The sequence below is a fragment of the Pipra filicauda genome, unplaced genomic scaffold (assembly GCF_003945595.2).
Source record: "Pipra filicauda isolate LSUMZ 115617 unplaced genomic scaffold, ASM394559v2 scaffold204_size1372650_pilon, whole genome shotgun sequence".
Classification (NCBI taxonomy): Eukaryota; Metazoa; Chordata; class Aves; order Passeriformes; family Pipridae; genus Pipra; species Pipra filicauda.
This window is the reverse complement of record NW_024104315.1, coordinates 909,067-930,912: the sequence shown is the minus strand read 5'-3', so window position 1 is coordinate 930,912 and position 21,846 is coordinate 909,067. Positions and strand designations below refer to the sequence as shown.

The 21,846-nt window shown below is 42.6% G+C and overlaps 1 protein-coding gene across 1 annotated transcript in view; it reads left to right on the top strand.

The window, feature by feature from the left end:
* The window catches only part of LOC113999998 (neural cell adhesion molecule L1-like protein), a 137,058-nt gene that overhangs the window by 20,690 nt on the left and 94,522 nt on the right, over positions 1 to 21,846 (top strand). The window contains 1 exon segment of the mRNA XM_039380822.1: positions 10,232 to 10,312. The gene's annotated coding sequence lies outside the window, so the exon portion shown is untranslated.

Here is a 21,846-nt window from a genome sequence, read left to right as displayed (position 1 = left end):
CAGGTTTTTTTTGAATTCCAAATTCCAGCTCTCTTTCAGCTATTTTCATTCTTGAGGCATAAAAATATTTTAAAAGCTGTCAGTCAGTCACCATATTTTTTGTGACAGTTGCAAAATGCACAGTAATGAGAATGAATAGTAATGAGTGCATTATTCAGCAGCTATAAATATCATGCTTTTCATTGGAAGTTTATATATTTCAGTCAACATACATTTTAGGTTTTTTTTTCTTTTTTTTCCCCCCCATCTTTCTAAACCCAAGCTCAGGTTTTATTAGACCGTGGCTAACGATCATTCAAACATGTCTCGGTTTTCCTCACGCTAATGAACCGCTTGCTTTTGAAGTTTAATTCTAAATATGCATGGGTGGCACTTGCTCCTGCTCATGTTCTGCATTAGCCAGGAGGGTAAAAATGGGTGTCTCTGACTAAACATCCGAGGTCATCTCTTTGCAGGGGAAATGTTCTTTTTTCCCTTGGAGGGTGGAATAACATTATTTTAATCGGTGCAAGGCGTCTCCTGTTTTGATCGCTGTGTTTTGATAATGATCTTGCTTTGCAGAGACCCAGAGCAGTGAACCCCTCATTTTGGGCTTCTGTGGAGGAGGCAAAAACCTCCGTCTTGCATGGAGGGTGGAAGTTCAATTAGGCATTTTGGTGTGATGGGAGGTTGATGGTGCTTTAATTGGCTCCAGCTGACTGGCTTTTAGGCCATGATATTCCTCACCTGCAGCTGGATGCTTCTCAAATATGTATGGAATTTTGGATTGCATTTGAAAATGTTGCACAAAGTCAGAATAATTATTTCCAAACGATACTTTGCAAGTGAATGCACTGTGATAAGTACAAGGGAAGGAGAAGCCATTAAAATTGTAGAATAATTTAGATTAGAAGGGACCTTTGGAGGTCATCTGGTCCATCCTCCTGCTGAATGTAGGCACAGCTTTGAAGTTAGATCAGGCTGCTCAAGGCTTTGTCTGGGTAAAAACAGTGATTAGCCTTCTCTCTCCATGCTACACAAACACACTTCCCTCAGCAGCTTCTCCTCAGTTCTGTGCTGCAGCCCCTTCATCATCTTGGTTCTCTCTGCTGAATTTCTGCCAGTTTGTCAGTGTTCTGTGACAGGGAAACCAAAACTGGACGCTCTGTTCCAGATGCAGTCTCACAAGTGCTGAATAAAGAGTAGGAATTGCTTTCCTTGCCCTGCTGGCTCTGCTCCTGCAAACGCAGCCCGGCGTGAGGTTGGCATCCATCACCATCACTGCCAGCTCCTGTTCAACCCCCAGCCTGTCTTCCCCGGAGCTGCTTTCTGCTCCGTGGGTTTCAATTTGCAGAGTTTCATGTCTGGTTTGGCTGAATGTTGGAAGTTTTCTGTCAGCTGCCTTCTCCAGCCCTGCTGAGACACCACTGAACATCCGTCCCGCTCTCCAGCGTGTCAGCAGCTCCCCAGCTCTGCTGTCACCTGGGAACTTGCTGCTCTCATTGTCTCAGTTGTTAATGAAGATGTGAAGAGGTTAAACAAGTTGTCTTCGTGAAGATTTGTTCTGTTATCTTTAGGATTGGGGTGACAGTCACCAGGCAGTTGGATGTTGCTGTGTCTTGTTCCTTCTCTAGGGTGGCCATGGCAGTTGCCTTTTCCAGTCACCAGAAGGATCCCCCAATTACCACATTTCAAAGACTTAAAGAGCAGCCTCAGAGTGATGTCAGCCTGTTTCCTGCACACTCACAGACCTCTGTAGGTTGTTTGATTAAGTGGCTCCTGACAAAATCTTCCCCTGCCGTAAATTGGACTTCCCTACCCTAGATAAAGACATCAGGACCATGGATCTGGGCAGCCTGAGAGGAGGCCTTGCCTGTAAAGACTGAGGCCAAAAATGTCATTGAATGCCTCGTCCTTCATTTATACCCTTTGTTAGTAGTTTTGTTGACATATTCAAGAGTCACCCACATTTTCCCTGGTCTTTTACTGCAGTTGTACCTATGGGTGAACCTTTCTAATTGTCTGTACCATCTCTTGCCAGCTTCAGCTCCACCTGGCTTTGGCTTTCCTAATTTTTTCCCTGCAGTTTGGGCAAGGCTTCTGTAGTCCTCCTGGATAGTTCCCACTCCCACCTTCTGTTCACTTCTTTCTGTGTTTGAAGTCAGTCAGGAATTCCATGTCCAGCCAAGTTATCCTTCTGCCACGTCTGCTCCACTTCCCGCTCCTCGGGGTGGATTGTTCTCCTGCTTTGAGGATGTTTTCCTTGAAGATCAAGGAGCTTTCCTGTGTCCTGCACCTCAGGGCAGTCACCCACAGCACCACACCCTCTATCTCTCTGAGGAAGCCAAACTGCCCCCCTGAATTTCAGCATCGATGTTGTCTCAGGAAATCTCAGTTGCTTGTGCACCACCAGTGCCATATTTTCAAATACCAGGGTGCCTTAAGTCCCCCAGGATGACCATGGCCTTTGATTGTGAAGGCTGAATAAAGCTTTATCCACTTCCATTTCTCGCCTGGGTGGTGGGCAGCAAACCCCCACAGCAAGATTTTCCTTGCTGACCTCTCTCATCTGACCCACAGGCTCCCAGCAAACCCATCACCTGTTTCACGGCACAGCATAAAGGTCTTGAGAAATAATTCTGACTCATTAATCTCTTCTGAGGAGAATTCTGTGTCCTGGGCGTAGATTGTAACAGCTTTTAATCCTTTACAGTGCCTTTCCCAACATGTATTTTTTTCTGATGGACTAAAAATAATTCAAAACCCTATTGGTTTCTAAATATTTGGGGTACCTTAATGACTTAAGCATATCCTTAATGACCTTTCCTGATGGGGGATAGTTGGTATAAAGTCTTTCTGCATGTCTGTGGGCAGAAGGAGTTAACAGAACACTTGAAATCTTAAGTGCCAGAGGAAAGCACTCGAATTAATGTAATTTTTCCCGTTGCACTTTTCTCCTCATGCTTTCAACAGTTCAAGAGTTGCAATGCTGCAATGGCCCATCTTGACCTCAGTTGTCTCTGTGCTAATCAAGTGCCCTGTGCTGTTGCTTGGGCCATTAGCCTGGCACTCGGAAGTTTTATTTCTGGCTCTGCAATTATCCCCCCTGCTGCAATTTCCTTATCTGAATCAGGGGTAACAAAGCTCTCCTTCTCTGCAGAAGGTTTTGAGATTTGATGATGAAAAATGCTGTCTAAGGGTTCAATATTGTTATGTGAACAAATGTCACTTTGTTTGCGTGGCTTGACTGTTAAAAACAAGCAGAGAGTTGATGACCAAATCAAGATTAGAATTGAACAAATGAGGTATAATGAACAACTTCAGACTATTGACTTCATTTTTGCCTTCTGTTTGAAAGTCATTAACTTTTATAAGTTAATCTCTAGAGAAATTTTTAGTCTGTAAATCATTTGCCAGTTGGGTCTAGAAATCTTTTGGTTTGCTTGTTTCCTGGCTTTGCTTATCATTTTAGGTGCCAAATAAGTTACTTATTAGTTCATATGATCATTAGCAATCTGAACATAGAGTCACATATTATAAGGTTAAGTTTCCAATTTTAATGTTGGACAGCATCCATATGCGTTTACAGGACATTTCCAGGAAAAAAAGTCTCTGAAAATTATAAATTAACAGTGAACTGTCTTTACAACAGGAAGAAAATATTCCTTAATTAAAACTATACTCGAAATCTGTTGTGAAGAGGGCAGCAGCAAAACTGATTATTTTTAAAATAATTTCAAGACCCTGGGTATGTTATTTGTACTTATTGTCATGGGTTTGGACCTTCTGATCTTTTGGAGTTCACGTATCGTGGCAGCTCACATATGATGGACTTCTGTGTTGTAGAGTGGAGAAGAGCATCCTCAGTTAAATTTGCATAATGCATAAAATTTATAACCAGGAAACATTAGGGGATATTTTGTCGGATGGTGTAAAACTTTAAAAAACCTACACTGATTTGTTTGAGTTGGAGACTACTTATGCAGTGGCAGAACAAGGGGGAATGGATTCAAACTAAGAGAAGATTTAGATTGGATATTAGGAAAAACATTCCTCCCTGGAGGGTGGGGAGGCCCTGGCACAGGTTGCCCAGAGAAGCTGTGGCTGCCCCATCCCTGGGAGTGTCCATGGCCAGGTTGGATAAACTTGGAGCAACCTGGGCTAGTGGGAGATGTCCCTGCCCATGGCAGGGGTGGAATGAGATGGGCTTTAAGGTCCCTTCCCACCCAAACCATTCTGGGATTTTCTGACTGCATGATAAGATTTGCTCCAGAGTGTCTGAGAAGGACCACGTGTTTTGCCACATGGATATGAATAGCTGAAAAATAATTTATATCTTAAAAAAACCACAGAACTAAGTTTTCTGGCTGTTTTCATTCCTAAACCCCCAGTACTGTGATGGGAATTCATGGGTCTCCTGGAGAATGGTGGATATTTTTCAGCTGGCATGTAGATACTCAGGGTGCTGCCTTTGCTCTTCAGGAGAAATCCTTTTCTCAGCCCATGTGCCATTCAGTTTGCACACAGTCCATGTTCAAGAGCTCAGGGAAAGGTGGTAACACAGATTTGTGCATTAGAAGGTTATTAAAACCAAGTGAAAGTGCTCTCTTTACCTTGGGGACCCTAAATGCAGAATCATTCTAACTAATAGGCAGGTACTAAGTGTGCCAAATTTCACCCCAAGGCTCCTGCTGGGTCAGTTTTGCTCACTGACTTTTATTGACTATCAGGATTTATCGACCCAGGAGGGACATATTGACAGAGGTGATTCTCTGCCAGTCACAGGTTCCCTCAAGGGATCATAACACCTGGTGTAAACTGCAAATTTAAACTCGACACAAGCGTGCAAGTCATGGCACGGGGTTTTACTGCTGAACATTCACCTCCTGGGGTGGTGTGGCAGAGCTGTACATGAGATCTGGGTGATTTTGCACAGACCTTGACATTTTTTTTAAGGGGAAAAAGGGCTCTGCTGCCCTGACAAACCTCAGAGAGAGAGAGTGTGTGTGCATGTGTGAGCATGAGCCTTTGTGTGTAAGTTGGAGCCAAGGTGATTTCCCTCTGGTAAACATTATAACAGCTTTTAATGCTGCCTATCCATATTATTAAATTCATCACCTGAATTATGTACTGGTAAAGTGCTATAACATTTCTTATGCCTGAGTAATCAAGGAGCAAAATCTGGCCCAATAGACTTGATTTACAAAAATGTTCGCGGCTGCCTTCTTTTATTGGTACAGTAAATCACAGGAATTGTTGGCTCACATCATGTGATGGTCCTAGACAGCTATGATTAGTATTTCAAGGCTCTCTTCATGTTTTGATAGTCCTTTTAGTAATAAATAGATATTTGAGCAACTTGTAACACTGTGTTTGGTGTTATTGAGCCACCTTAATCTAAATATGAGACAGAGCAGAAATGCATTTCCTAGTGGGAAAACTGAAATATTGGCAAAACATGTCTACTAAACTAGACTTCTTAATGTTATTCCTGTAAAATTAATAGATCTTATTGTTGCTAAAGAGAAAATAATCATATTATTTAGGAAATGGAAAACTGTTGTGCTGACTCTTCTCAGCACACTGGGTTGTATTCATAATGCACATGGGTAAAATTACACTTAAAATGTTTGTTTCTTTATTAAAAATGTTCTTTTCTCTCTTGCTCTTTTTTTCTCAACTTGGTATTAATCTGAAGATATCACTGTAAATAATCCCTTTAGCACATTTTTCACCTGCGTGGGATCCATAAGCCATAAGGACATTGACCTTTTGCTATGGCAGTTTATGCATTTCATCCTGTGCTGTTTTCTGAGCTGGTTAATGCATCTTTTTATTGCTCGAAAAAACTTCCTCCTTAAAACCCTGCTGTTAATAGGCACAAGTGGAGCTTATTCCTCACTGGCAGTGGTGCTGGAGCTGATGGAAACACTGCCCAGGCCTGGCTGCTGGGATTTGGGGTCCTTTCATCCCTTTGCCACCCACGTGTCACTGAAATAGGATCAACCTTCATGGTCTGCACTGCAGGGCAGAACCGAGTCTCGGAAGGTTTGATGTGCAGAGCTCAGCTCTGCAGGACTGGATTGGCTTCAGGAGCATCCAAAGCAGTGCCAGAGCTCCATCCTGGGCAGCATTCCCTGCTTTTGATACCATTCTGCTTTGTCAAGTCCTCTGGGCCAAATCTATGAATTATCTTGCTCTGTGTTGTGGGGATCTGTAGCAGGCGGAATTCAAGGAACACTCAAATATTTAGTTTCTCATTTTCAGAGCGACTCAGAGGTTTTTACTTCATCAGTCGGTGGATTTGTTAGGGAGAAATGGGTGGATGAAATGTGAAGGTCACATTGCAGCAGGGACCACTCATCCCTGCTCTTCCCCTGCCATCAGGAGCTGGAGGAGCCTGGGAATCTGCCTGTGCCATCTGTGGCATGGCCAGAGGCAGCAGGTCATGCCAGACCTAATCCTGGCTCAGCGTTTGCTGCTGGTTCTGCTCAGAGAGCAGGGCAGCCCCTGGGCAGCTCAACACAGGGAGCAGAGATGTCTTAAAGCCATCTTCGTGCCCTGCTGCCTCTCTCCTGCCCTGCACCACACCTCTCTGAGCTGCAACACGGTGTCAAAGTCAGGGAGTGAGTGAAAGCATGAACTGCATTCCCTCACTCAGAAATCTGTCAGCTCCCTCTGACCTTTCGGAAAACTGAAAGAGCAAAGCGACTGCACTTGTGGCACATCAGAACAATAAAATGCCTTGGCAGAGCAGAAAGCAGCACTGGGTGTCCAGACACACAGACACTCTGTCCACACCCAGAGAGGAAAAGGATTGTACTTTGATTTCTCATCTTTAAAAATCTTAGTAGATTTATAAGACCAGAGCACCTGCCTTTGATTCAGGCCACAAGGTTTCTAGGGCAGTCGTCATAAATTCCAGTTTGTAAGGTTGCAGATTTTTTTCCCTTGAAAAACCAAGCAACAGGTTGAGTTTTCAGCACAGAGTGGGAGACCGGTTTTCTCATTAAGACATACATGGTTTCAGCAATCCCTTTGTGAAATAGGTTGGTTTTTAAACTTAAGTATCTTGCTGCAGCCAGAGCTAGGGAACCAAGAACCTGAGCTAGGGAAGCAAGAGCTGGCTGTGCCTGTTGCACAGGAGGAATGATGGTGCTTTCCTTCCAACAGGAACACCTGGAGCAGAGACACCTCAGTTGTTATTCTGTCTTCATGGTACAGAGGAGACTTGGGCAAAATGCTGGATAGCCTTCAGCAGGTGGTTCATGTTGTCAGGAGCTGAGATCACCTTCCTGTGGGAATTGGTGTCACTGACTGGAGTGTTGGATTTGTGATGGAAGAGAACTGTGGATATTTATGGTCGGCTGAGTTCTTTCAGGAGGACAGTGGAAGGTTCCCTGATTATGGAAGTGGGGTTGGAATGAGATGATCTTTGAGGTTCCTTCCAACCCAAACCATTCCATGATCCTCTGACCCCCCAGTAGCTCACTGGGGAAAGCCTGCAGTGACCCCCTGAGCAGTGTCTGAGCTGAAGCTGCAGTGGGTGCACTTGGGCACTGAAATCAGCTCTGCTCCTGCTCTGCCTTTTTGATGGGAGCAATGGTTTTGGGGAGTGGTTTTGGGGAGCAGTGAATCCTTACTGCTTCAACTAGACCTGAAACAAGAGCTGCTACAAACTATATGGCTCTAATAAACCCAACAAACCCAGTGCTACAGACCAGCTCATTAATACTATATCTTGTATTTTTTTCCCCCATGTTTTCCTACACTTTCCACTAAAAATGTTTTAGATATAAATCCTTTCCTCCAACCTGTGAGCTCTATTTTCCCTTCCTCTGTCTGATAACTTCAGCCCCACAGACCTTCTCTCCAGGAAATGCCATTAAGATTTTCTTTTAGCAAAAGTGAATAGCCCTTCAGAAATCCTTTATCAGCTCTGGTCTTTCCTGTTATAGTTTGCCTCCTTTTTTTTTTTTTTTTTTTTTTTCCCATGGATAGCTGTAATTTAAAGCTTACTAGATCAGTAAGTCCAAGATGCACAGCTTAAATGGGAGAAGCAGACAAACAGCTGGTAAAGATAGGAGACAGCTGATTAGAATGAATTCAAGCTATAAAGCACTTGAGTTACTATTCTCTGCTGTGATTTTGGAGATAGATTAAAAAATAGGAGAAGGGGGACATACAAATAAAAATTCCCTCCTCCCTTAGAATCTCTGATTAAAATGATGTTTAATTCCTTCTTTTTTTTTTCCCCCATGTCTCTAAATAAAAAGATTTTTTTTTATTTGGAGGAGAGGTTTTAATCAATTACAAGGGAATTGGCTTAATATAGAGATAACTGGGGGAAATGTAATGGCAGGAAGTCCAGACCTGATGGAATAACAGCATCTTGTCTTGAACTCTCTGAATCCAGGGCTGTGATGAACTGAAATCCTGCAAATGGCCTGTTTTGCACTGATTCCCAGCATAAGGATTCTCCCACTCCCCTTTGCAGCCCTGGTGATTGTGTGTGGGACTGGGATTGGGTTTGCTCTGTTTTCCAGCCCAGGCATGTCTTGCAAAGCTTGGCCCAGGCTGCCACAGCTTTGTTGGGCTGTGCCCAGCTGGCACAGGCTGTGGATCAGGCAATTTGCATTTGGCATTACAAATTGCAGGCACATTACTTTGTGGAGGTAAAGGCCCTCTGAAAGGCTGAGTGTGTTGCCAGCAGGAGAGCAAACATTTCTAAGCTAAACCTTCAATAGAAGTCAAGAAGGATTAAGGTGCAGCTGAAAATAGAATTGAGGTTCCTAAATCACTGCAGAGGTTTAGAAAATTGTTTCTGTTCACATCAGAAACCATAATTTATTGACAAAGGGGTTGAAATTTAAAGTATATGTGCTGGTGAATTGTGTTTCAGTGAAATTGCAAACTGCTGTTGATGGGGAGGTTCATGTAAATGTTCTTGGTGTGCCCCTGACCACAGAAACTATCTGAAAGACTAAAGCATGTACAATGTAAGATACACTTGCATCTGTGTGGGCTGAATCTGTCTATATGTACCCCAAAAGATCAGGGGGACGTTCCAATGTGAATTTAAAACACCGTGGGAAAGGAGGTGCATGTTCACATGTGCACTCTGGAAGAAGGATTGGATCTGTCCGTGGGGAAATAAGTCTGTCTGCAACTGGTGAGATGAGACCAGATAAAGAGATTATCAAGTAGTGACAAGGAAGAAAATAGGTTAGCTGGATTCCTCTTTATCACTTCTTTTCCCTTAAGACACCTCACTGAATATCTTGTCATTCATACAGAGAGGTTGGAAAGAAAATCACTTTTAAAGGTGACCCACAAAGGTAAAAACAGACCAAAATTTCCTTGTGTGCTCCCCTTTCTCCTTGTTGACATAGGAGTTGGCCTGGAATTTACACTGTGTGCATGTTCTCTCTTTTGGGAGAGCAGAAGTGGTTTTGGAGCTCCCCGGTCTTCCCCTCAGCTTTCCTGCTTCCAGCACGTAGGAAAACCTCCTGTGACCCACGTGTGGGTGGGAATATCGAGGTGCCAGGTCAACAGCAAAGGTGTGACATGCCCAGCTATTAGAGAGGTTGATATAGAAATACAGCTCTTGGCCAAAGTGTTTAAAACAGGTGGAATATATTGTAATAAACCAGATCTGTTTCCCCTTGAACACATTTTCTTTTCATGAGCCTTTTTTTATTTTTTCTTTGATTTGAAAGGGAAGTAACTATTGAAAATCATTTTGAAATGTGTTTCATAATAGTGGAACTACAGGAGAGCAATAATGTAAGTGGTGGTTGATAAGGTTTATTGTTTCTGGTTTTGTGTTATCTCTTGATTCCAAAGAAAGCTGAATCTTATCTTTTGGTGTTATATAAACACTTAACAGGCTTTAGAAAGCTTGTAATGGGAGCAGACAAGAAAGGCAAAGAAGCAGAGGGGAAATGGAGGTGCAGAGAAGTGACTCCTTCCAAGGTCACAAACCAGATTTAGAATAAGAATCAGATTTTCTCACTTCAGCCCATTTTTTTTCTATTCCATGGTGTATGTTGCTTCTGTTATTCAAATATGGAAAAGCCTGTCCTTTTCCAGTTAAATGAAGGGCAAGGAGAATGAGATCAGTCATAAACTCAGTGACACAGAGGGAAAAAAAAAATAAAGCAAAGGAATTGTGCTGATAAAGATGCTGGTTTAGATAAATTCAACACATGACATTCCATTTATCAAATCCCAAATTTGTCTTTCTCTCTAGATGCAGTAAAGTGGGGACAACCTCTCAGATGTAAAACTCCAAACTGACCATGCATTGATGAAGAAGCAGCTGCATGTACTGGTTAGAGATGCATATTTTTTTCTTTCAAATTAAATATTTGTGGTTTGGATGCAGATTTTATTTACCTCCATTTCTGATTTGTAACAGTTAAAGTCATTGTAACCATTTTGGACCCCTTTGTGACCATTTCTGTCTTTAATATTCCTTCTGTAAAAGCATAAACGTGTGTGTGTGTGCATGTCTGTGTACATCTGTTTGTGCATGTAAGTGTGTTCTGGAGTAATTCCACGTGATTTTAATTCCCTGAAGAATGCAGACATGATTTCAAAGCCTGAAAGCTCTCTGAGGTCAGATGGGGCTTGTTTGTCTTCTCTTTCCAAGTCAAGCAGTCACTTGTTATTGTGTGTGTAGCTGAGCCCTAAGCCAGGCTTTATCCTGTTGTAGCAACTAATGGTGAGGAAATTATGATTTTACAGTTTAAAACCCCCTCAGTTCTAGATAAAAAGGTGCTGTAATTATTTTATTCTGATTGTTTCAAGGTCAGTCTCCCATTCTGCTCCCCAGCAGCTGGTGGTGGTGGTTTATGGGGACAGTGAATTGCCTCAAACACCTGAGGGTTGGATCCACAGTGGGAGATGGACCTTGGATTTCTTTAAAATTGGGCCTGTGGAAAAGAAATAGCGGAAGAGCAGGGCCTTAGTGGTGGCTTTGCCAACAACTGTTCAGCAGGGAAAAAAGGATTTGGAGCCCTGGAGTTATTTATGGCTTGAACTTCCCTAGGACAGTTTGTTACCAGGGGATTTTAGTGCCTGTGGACCCTTCCTGGAGTGAGATGTGCTTGGAGGAAATAATCACACTGGCAAGGGATTTCTAGCTATTTATTTATTTATTTTTAAATCCTATTCAGAAAAAAAAACCCTCCTATAATTCTATGTTCTGTTTCTCTTTGTGGCTGGTGAAAAGGGAGTCTTTTCACCAATATATTCATGCTACCAATATATTCATTTCCCATTAACTTTTATTAATAGGAGCTCTAAGGCCAAAGATTTGCCCATAATGGGAATTATTTACACCATAACTTTCTTCTGAGCTACCATTTATTAGGATTTTCTATATTCTACTCGTGGCCTTGGCTGCTGCAGAGTGCAGGGCTGAGAACATCTTATGCATCTGCTGCTGAGTTTCATTTTGTAAACTTTTGTGGTCTGTAAAATTCAGAAAGATGAAGTTATTGATAAAATGTAGTCTCTGAACAGTGCTCTAACTTTTTTATTATTTTTATTTTTTTATTACTCCCGCTGATAAATGGATTATTTCCTTACACCCAGTGATTGTTTCAAGTAGGAAATAATTCACTGGTTTCTGATAAACCCCAGCTAATCAGGCAGTGGGATTCAGCTGCTGTGTGATTCCAGATCTCCATAAAATCTGGTTATATTTTCATTTATCTCTTTGTAGGGGCAGCTCTGCCCTGAAAAGCTCACTTTCCTGTCAGTTTGTAAGTCAGCTTATAAACTTTCCCTCTTTCAAGCCCAGCCGTCTGGAAAGCTCACCATGGCTATTTTTTAGGTATGTGGGAGAAAGGAGAATAAAGACTTACTCTGCTTTTTTGAGGGTACAGTCTGTCTTGTTTCCTCCTAAACACCCCCAAAACCTTCTCATATATCCCCCAAAAACCTTCTCCTACTTTTTATCCTCCTGTGATCTCTGTCAGAGCATCCCGTGGTCTGAACCGTTCCATTTCAAGGGGGAAATCCTGGAAGTGTAGGGATAACAAAGTGCAGGCTTGAGCAGCTTTCTATAGACAATCACAGGATCATTTAGGTTGGAAAAGACCTTTAAGGTCACCAAATCCAGCTGTTCCCCAGCACTGCCAAGGCCACCACTGACCCCTGTCCCCAGGTGCCACATCCACGGGGTTTTTGAACACCCTGAGCTTCTGCCTTGGCAGGAAAGGTCCCCAAAGCCTTCCCAGCCAGCTGGGTGTGCTCGGGGGTCCTGACAGCAGTGGGGATGTTTGGGAATGGGCTGTTTTCCTCTTGTTGGTTCCCAACTTTAAGCACACCCAATTTTCTACCTAATGTGCCGTTTCCTCCCCGACTGAACCAGTTTCTCGGGGCAGGGCTCAGCCCCGTGACCTCTCTGCCCTGCTGTGACCAGAGAATGAACCCAAAGCCATTCAGATGGGGCTTGAGACTCGAGTTAATCTGTGTTCCAGTGTCTGCCCCACAAAGAACTGCATTTACTTACACAGGGCCTTTTTATTTGAATGCCTTTCTCCTCTTTGTCAGAGAGAGGAATCGTAATTAAGATTTCTATTGTGTGATGAAGTTCCTATATTTAGAGTTCATGAGTCTTATTACCTTTTAAAAGATGTTTGGCGGCGTGAAAGTTAGTAATCATTTCTTTTCATTTAAAATTCAGGGCATGATATGGGAGGCTGTATTTATGAGGAGGGTACATCATCATGTCATTTTCTGCGTGCTTAAAAGCTAAATAAGTGGTTAAGGAAGCTCCCATCCTGAGGAGAAGAAAGGGCTCATTAAAAACATTAGCTCATACAGAACAAATTGAACTTCAGTGCCCTGCATAAAGATTATAATAACTGTAAATGAATTAATAATGCATTAAAGGAGAATTCCTCCAGTCAGCTTGTCACACGCTTATCCTTGAAAATTGACTTTACTGAGGTGTGTCACATGAACTAATGCCTTTAACTGATGGATTTGGGATTTTTCCACATTCCAAAATCCACTCAAATCCGTATTTCTGTATTTTTGACAGTAAGTTTTCTGGATAGACACGAAGCAAGTAGGGCCATTTGATGTTGCAAGCCAGGGGGGAGCTCTTTGCTGAACCAAAGTGATCTCTAGTTTTCACCTCAGGTAGTCAGAGTTGGTAAATTGTGACCACTTAGAAGGGAAACCTGAGATGGCAATCGAGTGTTGGAGGCTGTACATCTTGGGCTGATGGAGGATCCAAAATTTGTATGGCCTCTAGCATATATTTCTATGGCCTCAAACTGACAGAGAGTAGGTTTAGGTTAGATTTTAAGAAATCCTTCCCTGTGAGGGAGGAGAGGCCATGGCACAGGGTGCCCAGAGAAGCTGTGGCTGCCCCTGGATCCCTGGAAGTGTCCAAGGGCAGGTTGGACGGGGCTTGGAGCAACCTGGGCTAGTGGAAGGTGTCCCTGCCCAGGGCAGGGGGTGGGACTGGATGGGCTTTGAGGTCCCTTCCAACCCAAACCATTCTGAGATTCTATCTGGAGAGCTTCCATAAAATTGAAGGTTTTGCTCCCACTCAGCTGTGGGTTATAAATATCGTAAGATTATCAGGATTTAGGAATAAATTATCAAGTGCAGCAGCAAAATACATCCACAGGGTTTTAGTTGAGGAAGTGTAAGTGCTGAAGCATATCTTCATCAGAAAAGTGAGGATTTGGGGATTTCTGCTGTCTCCCCTGGGTAAAGGGCTGAGCATTCTAATGGTTATTGCACTGAGGAAAAGTTGCACTAAGGGAATTGGTTTTCCAGACATCATAAACCCAAGCTGGTCGTAAACTGCATCTTCAGGCACCTGGGTACCTTTAAAATGAATCCATTAGTCAGTTCTGAAAACCAAAACAGCTCCCTAAACCCAGGCACTACTGAAGGTGGAGTTTACATGAGGCGTGAGGTGGTTAATTTTTAGAATCTTAAAATAATTGATGCTGGAAGGGACCTGGAGAGGTTGTCTGGGTGCCTCAATTCAAAAAGGAATCTGGGTGTTCCAATTAGAGATTGTAAGAACACTTATCCTGTTACTACAGAATCTTAGAGTGGTTTGGTTTGGAAGGGACCTCCCAGACTGTCTCATTCCAACCCCCTGTCATGGGCAGGGACACCTTTCACCAGACCAGGTTGCTCAATATATGATTATTTATCCCTCTGATGCTTCTGTGTGTCCCCATTTACTCTTGCAAACAGGTATTTGTAGGTGTTGATTTGCATGTGCAAACCCTGAGCTTTGCCTGTGTAAGATATGAAAGCAAATTCCTTCTGGGATGCTTTTTTCTTTTTTTATTTTTTTTTTTTGAGAAGAATTGAAAATTCATATCTAGTGTTTGGTTGTTTTTATTGGTTTTTCTTTAATAAAAATCTCATTCAGCATAAAAAGGACAACATCAATGGGGTTCTTATCAGTGCTTTGCATCATGGTAATACCAGAGCCAACAGTAAATTGTGTGGGTATTATAACAGAACAAAGGAAATTAGGCAGGGATTTTATTTGAGAAGATCTGGAATTTACTTGTTAAGTCATGCAATATGTGCTTTGCTTTATTGGCTGGCTGGTGTGAGACCAGCTGAACAGTTGCTGGAGTTTGCACAGGGATTCTTTTCTTTCCTCCTTTATTGGTTTACTTTAGCACATCATTTGAGACATGCCAGAAAAATAGTAAGATATCAAAAAAAAGTGATGCATTAATGCAGGGAATTGTTCCAGCTTGGAATGTTGCCTTTGCATCACCTGAAGTGGTCACTTGCTGAAAGCCCAACCCTGTTTTTCAGCCTTCCAAGCAATAAAAGGCCCAGCAGTGCTGTTGGATTTTGGAACAGAGCAGGTACCTGGGAGGGAGCTGCTAAAATAGCGACAGAGCCTGGGGCTGGCAGTGGATAACAAGGGAAATAAAACTCTACCTGCTGGGCTGGATCTGCTCCTCACACCCTCTGGGACTTCTGGGCTGGCTGTGCCAGGGCCAGCAGAAAGGCCTAAATGTTAAGCTGGTTCTTAAATTTCCAGTAACAAGACTGGGTTCATTAGCACCCCCATCAAATGGCTTTCAGTTGCTATCACTCTGACTTGTATTTGAATTGATGACCTTGAGATAAAAGGCTTTTTATTCTATTACCCATCTCCTGAGCCATCAAGCCTTTAATACCCCGTGCAAAATCGGTTTTCAGATGGTATTTCTTTTATATAATATTGTCATTTGTTATTAAGGATGTCTGATTTTGGGTGCTACCAGCTATAATTGTGCATAATACTACTTTTGTTATTCCTATTATTTCAAATTTATCTGCTATATTACTACACACTTGTAGACACAGAGAAAATAGATTGGTAATAAAGTGTAATCCAGCTTTATATAAATGAGTTAATAAAATCACACAAAAATACAAAGTTAAAATAAATTCAGCAGCAGCAAAGCTCACGTGTTACTTCAGCAAACTGAAATACAAAATTCTACTTTGATGCTGAAATAAGCTTTACTGCAAAATACTACCAAATGCTCAGTAAATTAAGGAAAAATGAGTAAGAATATGTAATTCAAATGTCACAATGAAGGAATTATATTACACACCACCTCCTGAATGGCTTTTTCCTGAAGAGAATATGGAGTAGACCATGTGAAGAAATCAATATGTGCAGGAGTGTTGTAAGTGTAACAAGGGAGCTTTTCCTATTTGGTTTTATTTGACTGTATTTCTTAGGAAAAGATGAAACTGGGAGCACTGGGATAAAGAGGTGCCTTTAGGGACAGATCCTTTGAAAATTCTCAAATATGGACAACTTATTGCACATATTTGACCTGCCTTGCCAGTATTTAATATGAATTGGAAAAAAAATAATATGAAGCTGTGTTGTGCTGGGGCAGCCCCAGTCAGATGTGCAAAATTAAATGATTCTTTTTCAGAGGAGATAATGTTTCTATATGATGTTATTTCTAAAAATAATAAGTGTCAGAATGCAAATCTAGCACAAGATCCTAAGGGGTCAACCAGCTCAGCCCACTGGACCCCACTTCATATCCTGCCTCAGGAGATGGGGTTGTGTCAAGGTCATTTTAGATGCTTCCAGCAGTAGGTCACAGCAGCCTTCTTGGAGATAATGTATTGAAATGATTAACTATCTGTATAGCTCAGAAAGCTTTTCATACTATCTGTCCTTAATTTTCCTCTCAGTGAATTAAGGCAGCCACTGATTGTGTTCACAAAGTACAACTGAGCGTGGCTTTCTTAATTAAACCCTGTAATGTGTTGGGATATTGCTGCCACGTCTCATTTTCAGCCCTCTCTCTTTACAGAGGGAGCGGATATCCTTCTTTCTAGGTCATGTTTTCTAAATCTCATATGAATAATTACCTCCTGTGTTGTGTGGTTAACATCTGTTAATATTTCCCCAAACACCACTTGTCTCTGGCAGCAGAGCTGTGCTGACTCACGTTTAGGTTTTATGCTTTCCAACCACTCTGTCCTCACTGTACTGCTGCCCATCCAAAACCACGTTTTAAATCTTGCTCTTGATTATTTCCAAAATTGGTAGGACTTTGCATACCTTTTTATTAATTTAACTTCATGATTTCAGATTTTTTTCATATTATTTGGGATGTCAGTGCTGTCACTGAGTGCTGGTGGATCCTCCACACTGCCTGTGACCTGAGCCACTCATGAAAATATAGGATCAAGTCAAACACCTGATATGCTGATGTGCTCCCTCAATGTGGAAGTGAACTATTGAAAACTGTTCTTTGAGTGTGGTTTTTTGTCAGTCTAAACTCAGAAGTTGGTAAATCTGCCTTGTTGTGAGAGAGGAATATGTTTGTTCACAATGTATCACATGTGATTGCCTCCTATGATAGGGTAATTATTCTGATTTAAAACCCAGGAAGACTGGGTTCACATGGTTAGTTCTCCACAAACTCATCTTGGCAGTTTCTTCTCGCTTTATATTCCTGTGAGTGCTTACAATGTCATTGTTTTATCATTTGTTCCAGCGATCTGAAACTAGACTATGTAGGCTTCCTTTTTCCCCTTCCTAAAAATAACTATTCTGTTTGACCATCTCTTACCTTCTGGGACCTCAACCATTCCCAGACAGTGCTAAAAACTAATTACTGGTAGTTTAAAGAGAACTTCAGCAGATACCTGAAGTATTTCAAACAGAATTTAATCCTCAATGACTTATTCAGCTGTACCTTACTCACATAGGCTTAAGCTCTGCTCAGCTTGTGGTCCCAGCTCCTGCTTCAAATGAATTATTGTTAACCAGACAGCATTATTCTTGTTTTTATAAGTGCACTGCAGTCGTGGTTATGTTCTCCCATTGCATTTCCTTCCCCTTTTTTGCTCTCCTGGTGTCTGATCCTTGTGCTGTGGGACTGTCCTGCTCCAGCAGCAGGTCCTGGTCGGTCCCTCTAAGGTTGAGCATGTCCAGTCTGACAGCAGTAGGGCTGAGAGAGGGAGGAGGAGGAGTTGGTGTTTTGGCAGCTGGAGCTTCCAACACATGGGGGTTTGAGGGGTGGGAAGGGTTCAACTGGAAATGACTCCTACGCTGGTGTGCACTGGGATTTTTAGAGGCTTATGGCCCAATAGCACTGCAGTGGTTTCTCATGGCAATGGCAAAGGTCGTGTCCCCAAGACAGGTGGAATCCATGCTGAATTTGGAGGAGAAGGCACATAGAGTCCTTCCAGGAAAAGGGCTAAGAATTTGTATTATGGGCACGAGAAACTAGTATATTTTTGCTAGTCTTCACCTTGGGAAAATGCAGAACAATTTCAGTTGAAATGAGTTGAAAGAATCTGTCCTAAAATCCCGAACTGAGAGACTGTTCAGTCTTTAAAAAAAAACCCCAAACCAACAAAACAAAAAATACAGAAGTGTGTTGTGGGAGGAGAAAGTCCTCAGATGTAGATTCCACACCCCTGGAAGTGTCCAAGGCCAGGTTGGACGGGGCTTGGAGCAACCTGGGCTAGTGGAAGGTGTCCCTGCCCGTGGCAGAGGTGGGAACAAGATGATCTTTAAGACCCCTTCTGACCCAAATCATTCAGTGATTCTGTGAAAAGGCAAATATGAGGGCAAATTCCTATTGTGGATAGGGAAAAAGGCTGAAACTGTGGCATGAATTAAAGCATTGGTTAGTTTTATATATATATATATATATATATAAAATGTATCTTTGTTAACAATATTAGTTATAGACTTGGCCAGTGTGTAGCATTGTGCTGTCCTCTGTCTGAGACAGAATAGTAGAGAGCATTGAAATAATAAATACATGGTAAACATAATAAATGTATTAAAAAGGTATGGTAAACCATTATAAGATCCTCTTGAAAAATTACAGCCTACTTTTTCTTATGTTTTAGTAGTTTAATCCCTTTCCAAGTCCTGCCTCCATAGACTTGAACATTTATGCATTTCATTCTGCTATGAGCAATATTCCCCTTTTCTGCAATGCCACCTTCCAGTCAGACAGTCACCTTCTGTGACAGATTTAATAAGAAAGTGCCTTCAGTCCTGTACTTTGGAATAAAGAAATAATTTAAAAGCAAAAACCAACACAGGTCCCTTCAGGAAATGGAAAGATGAATTCACTTTCTGAAAGCGACTGGGCTATTGAATTATTTTTCTAAATGCATTATTTGACAGAATAAGTAAATACTAGAGAATATAAAGTGATTAAAAATGTAATAATTAATAGCAAAAAGGAGATAAGCAAATTTTAGGTATACAGATTTTCATCCTGTGACAACTCGGGATATTCTGTGATTCTGTGATATCGGTTTCTCTTCTTATTATTTAAAATATTAAGTTAATGAAACTCATGAAGATTATCAAACTAGAAATTGAAATTACCATTTTCTCTGGATAGTGTTTGTGGCAACTGGAAAGACTTTGGAAAGCAAAGTGATTGCACAGAGAGATGTGATTTGTGACCAAACTCACCAGCATTACCAGTGTTTTATCTTGAGGCAACTCAGTCTTCATGTGATGAGGAATCACCTTATCTCCTGACAGGTTGAGAACCGATTCTGACGCCCTGATCCACCCTGGATGGGGTGAACTGATGTTCCTCCAGAAAGGAACAAACTGGCCCCGTGTCCTCCACCCGCTGCCGAGGCAGAGTTGGCCCATTCCCGTTCCTTCCCTGCATCCCGGGCCCTGGCGAGGTGCCAGCTCTCGTTAGATCAGCCCTTCATCTCCCTCCCCAAGCCACATATGCTCCGTGCAGAGCTGTCTCTCCCATCTCTGACAAGTGCTGGGGGAAGCGTTTGCAGACGTTGCCGTTTGTCTGAGGGAGCTGCTCCTCTCTCCTCTGCCGTTTTCCCGCTGGTTCTGGATGCGGGGGGTGGGCCCAGATGGATTCCTGCTTTCCATGCCACACGTGTGCGCTGAGTAGACTCACAAAATTATACCCTGGCTAACCAAATCAGCCACATGTCAGCAACAGAAACCTTGAAAGTCATTGCAGCTCCAGTTTCTAAAAGCTGATGTCTCGTTATGGAACGACTCACGCCCGAGTCTGACCTGACAGAGACGTGACAAATGACTCGGGGATTTTCTTTAAATGCTGCTCTGCTATTGACATGTTTCCTCCAAACCCGTCCTGTCATGCCAGATCATAAATTGTTGCAGTAGAAGTTATTCCTCTGGAGCTCTAAGATTGATCATTGTTCAGTTGTACTGACAGGTTTTTAATCTGTTTATTTGGCTGTACCATCTTCCTTGGCTGGCTGGAAATAGGATTCCCAAGCAGGCAGATATCTCTTGGAGAGATTTCACTTTGCATATTTCCTCACTCACCACCTTTGAAAAAGTCATTTTCTTCTAAACACTCGCCTGCCAAGCTTAGCATTTCCTATCCTGCCAAAACCAAAATTGCTGATCGTGTCTGAATATGGCAAAAGAGGGAAAAGAGTTATTACCAGGTGGCCTAATGTGCCTTTTCCCCTCAGTGTAGTTGCTGTTCTGTCCTTGCACACAGGGCTAAGGATAAGTACAGGACACTGACTATTCAGTGCCTGGAATAATTTGACTGGAATTTTTTATCATTAACATGCAGAAAGGGCAAAGCCAGTTGACACATGAGTTCATTACAAGGGATTTATTTCCATATATACATTTAGGAAGAGTCAACCTTAAGTGCTGTTGCCTCATTAAATTCAAGAACTTGGATACCGTTATCGCTCTCCCGGATTTAATAGGCATGTTTGTTCCAAAGGGTTGTTTTCCTATAATCTCCTCTGTTGCATGCAGACACCTGACAGATGCTCAGTAGATTTCTGTGCCTGCTGAGGGCTGGAGCTTTGATAACTGGAGGAGAAGGGCTGAGGTGTGAGGGTGTAGGGCTGCTGCTCCAGATTTTCCCCCTGAGCCGAGTGCTTGGAAGAGGCTGCTGTGAAACCACCAGTTTTTGTTTGCTGCTCCCTGACAGTTTGCATTGGCCGGAGCTCCTGCGCGGCTTCTGTCGTCACTCCACAAGTTCTGGCTCTGGGAGAGGGGTGAGGAGGACACCCACTAACAAGGGGCTTGTGGTTGTATCCTCAGCGTGCCACGCTGGGAGACAAAGGGGCACTGTCTGCCCTCATAATCCTCCTTTGGGAATTAATGAACGAGTGCAGGGCACAGACGTGAGGGCTATGAAACCTCCTCGGCCGGGCAAGGGGTGCTTTGCCACTGCTGCTTAATGACTTAGTTTCAGATTTGAGGGAGCCTTTGTTGCTGTGCAAACTAGTTTTGGAGAAGGGAGAGATATTTTCAAGGGTGCTTCATGCCTGTGTTAGAGAAATACGTATTTTTTTTTCTTAATTCTTTCATGAAATCCTGCAGATTAATGAGGCTTTTTGATCGTCTGTTGAGCTGCTCTGTCCCCACAGGGCGGTTGTTTTCATTAACCAACTTGGGTTTACGTTTCTACAATGCAGATTTATGTAAAAAAGTTAATAATAACCCCAGAGCACGAAATAACAGGGAAAGTAATTCTCTCCAGGTAATTAAAAATCAAGCCTTTCTTACCAAACAAGATACTCTGTAACCTGTGAACCCAAAAGCCTGTTTTGGTTTCCTGCTGCCTTGCATTCCCAATCACTGCACTGGGCAGAGCTCGGGCATGTTGTACCTTCCCCAGTAGGCAGGAGATAATCCTGGGTTACTCCCAGCCTGTGTTAGGCCCAGGCTGGCTGAGTTGCCAGCAAATACGTAGAGATTTGCCACTCAGCTGCTCTCAAACAGAATTTGCGATGCCCTTTTTCTCAGTGGAGGCACAAGTTTGGGTTTCTTCCCTTTGAAATTTCCCTGTTTGCCAGCGATGGAGGGTTTTGGATAGATGGGACAAGTGTAAAGAACCTAATTTCCTCAACAAGCTGTCCCAGAAAATAGTGGGGTTTTTTCCCTTTGCCAAGAAAAAAAAAAAAGTTCTCATGAAACCAGTCCTTTTCAACATTCTAACATTTATCCCCCAAATCAAGATGCACAGTTTTGGCCAAACTCCTGCTCATTACACGGGATTTTCGTTTCTCTCTGAAGGGCTTCTACTTGAATTTTTATATGCAAGGTTGGTGGGTGAATTCCTGGGAAGTGGGGGATGTATTCAGGGTCTCCCAACACTCCTGGGGTGCTGCTGTCCTGTGCCCAGGGCTGGTGGGTGAGGATGGGACAGCCCCTGTGGTGGGGGGCAATGCACCTTCCCTGGGAGGAGCTGGAGGAGGTTGGGGACTGCTTTTGGGTGTAGAGTTTAGATAGCAGAGTATTTTTCAGTAAAACTCTGAAAGCCCAGCCTGGCATTGAATAAATGATGATTTCACCCTGGTGTTCTCAAGATGATAATTTTTAACCCA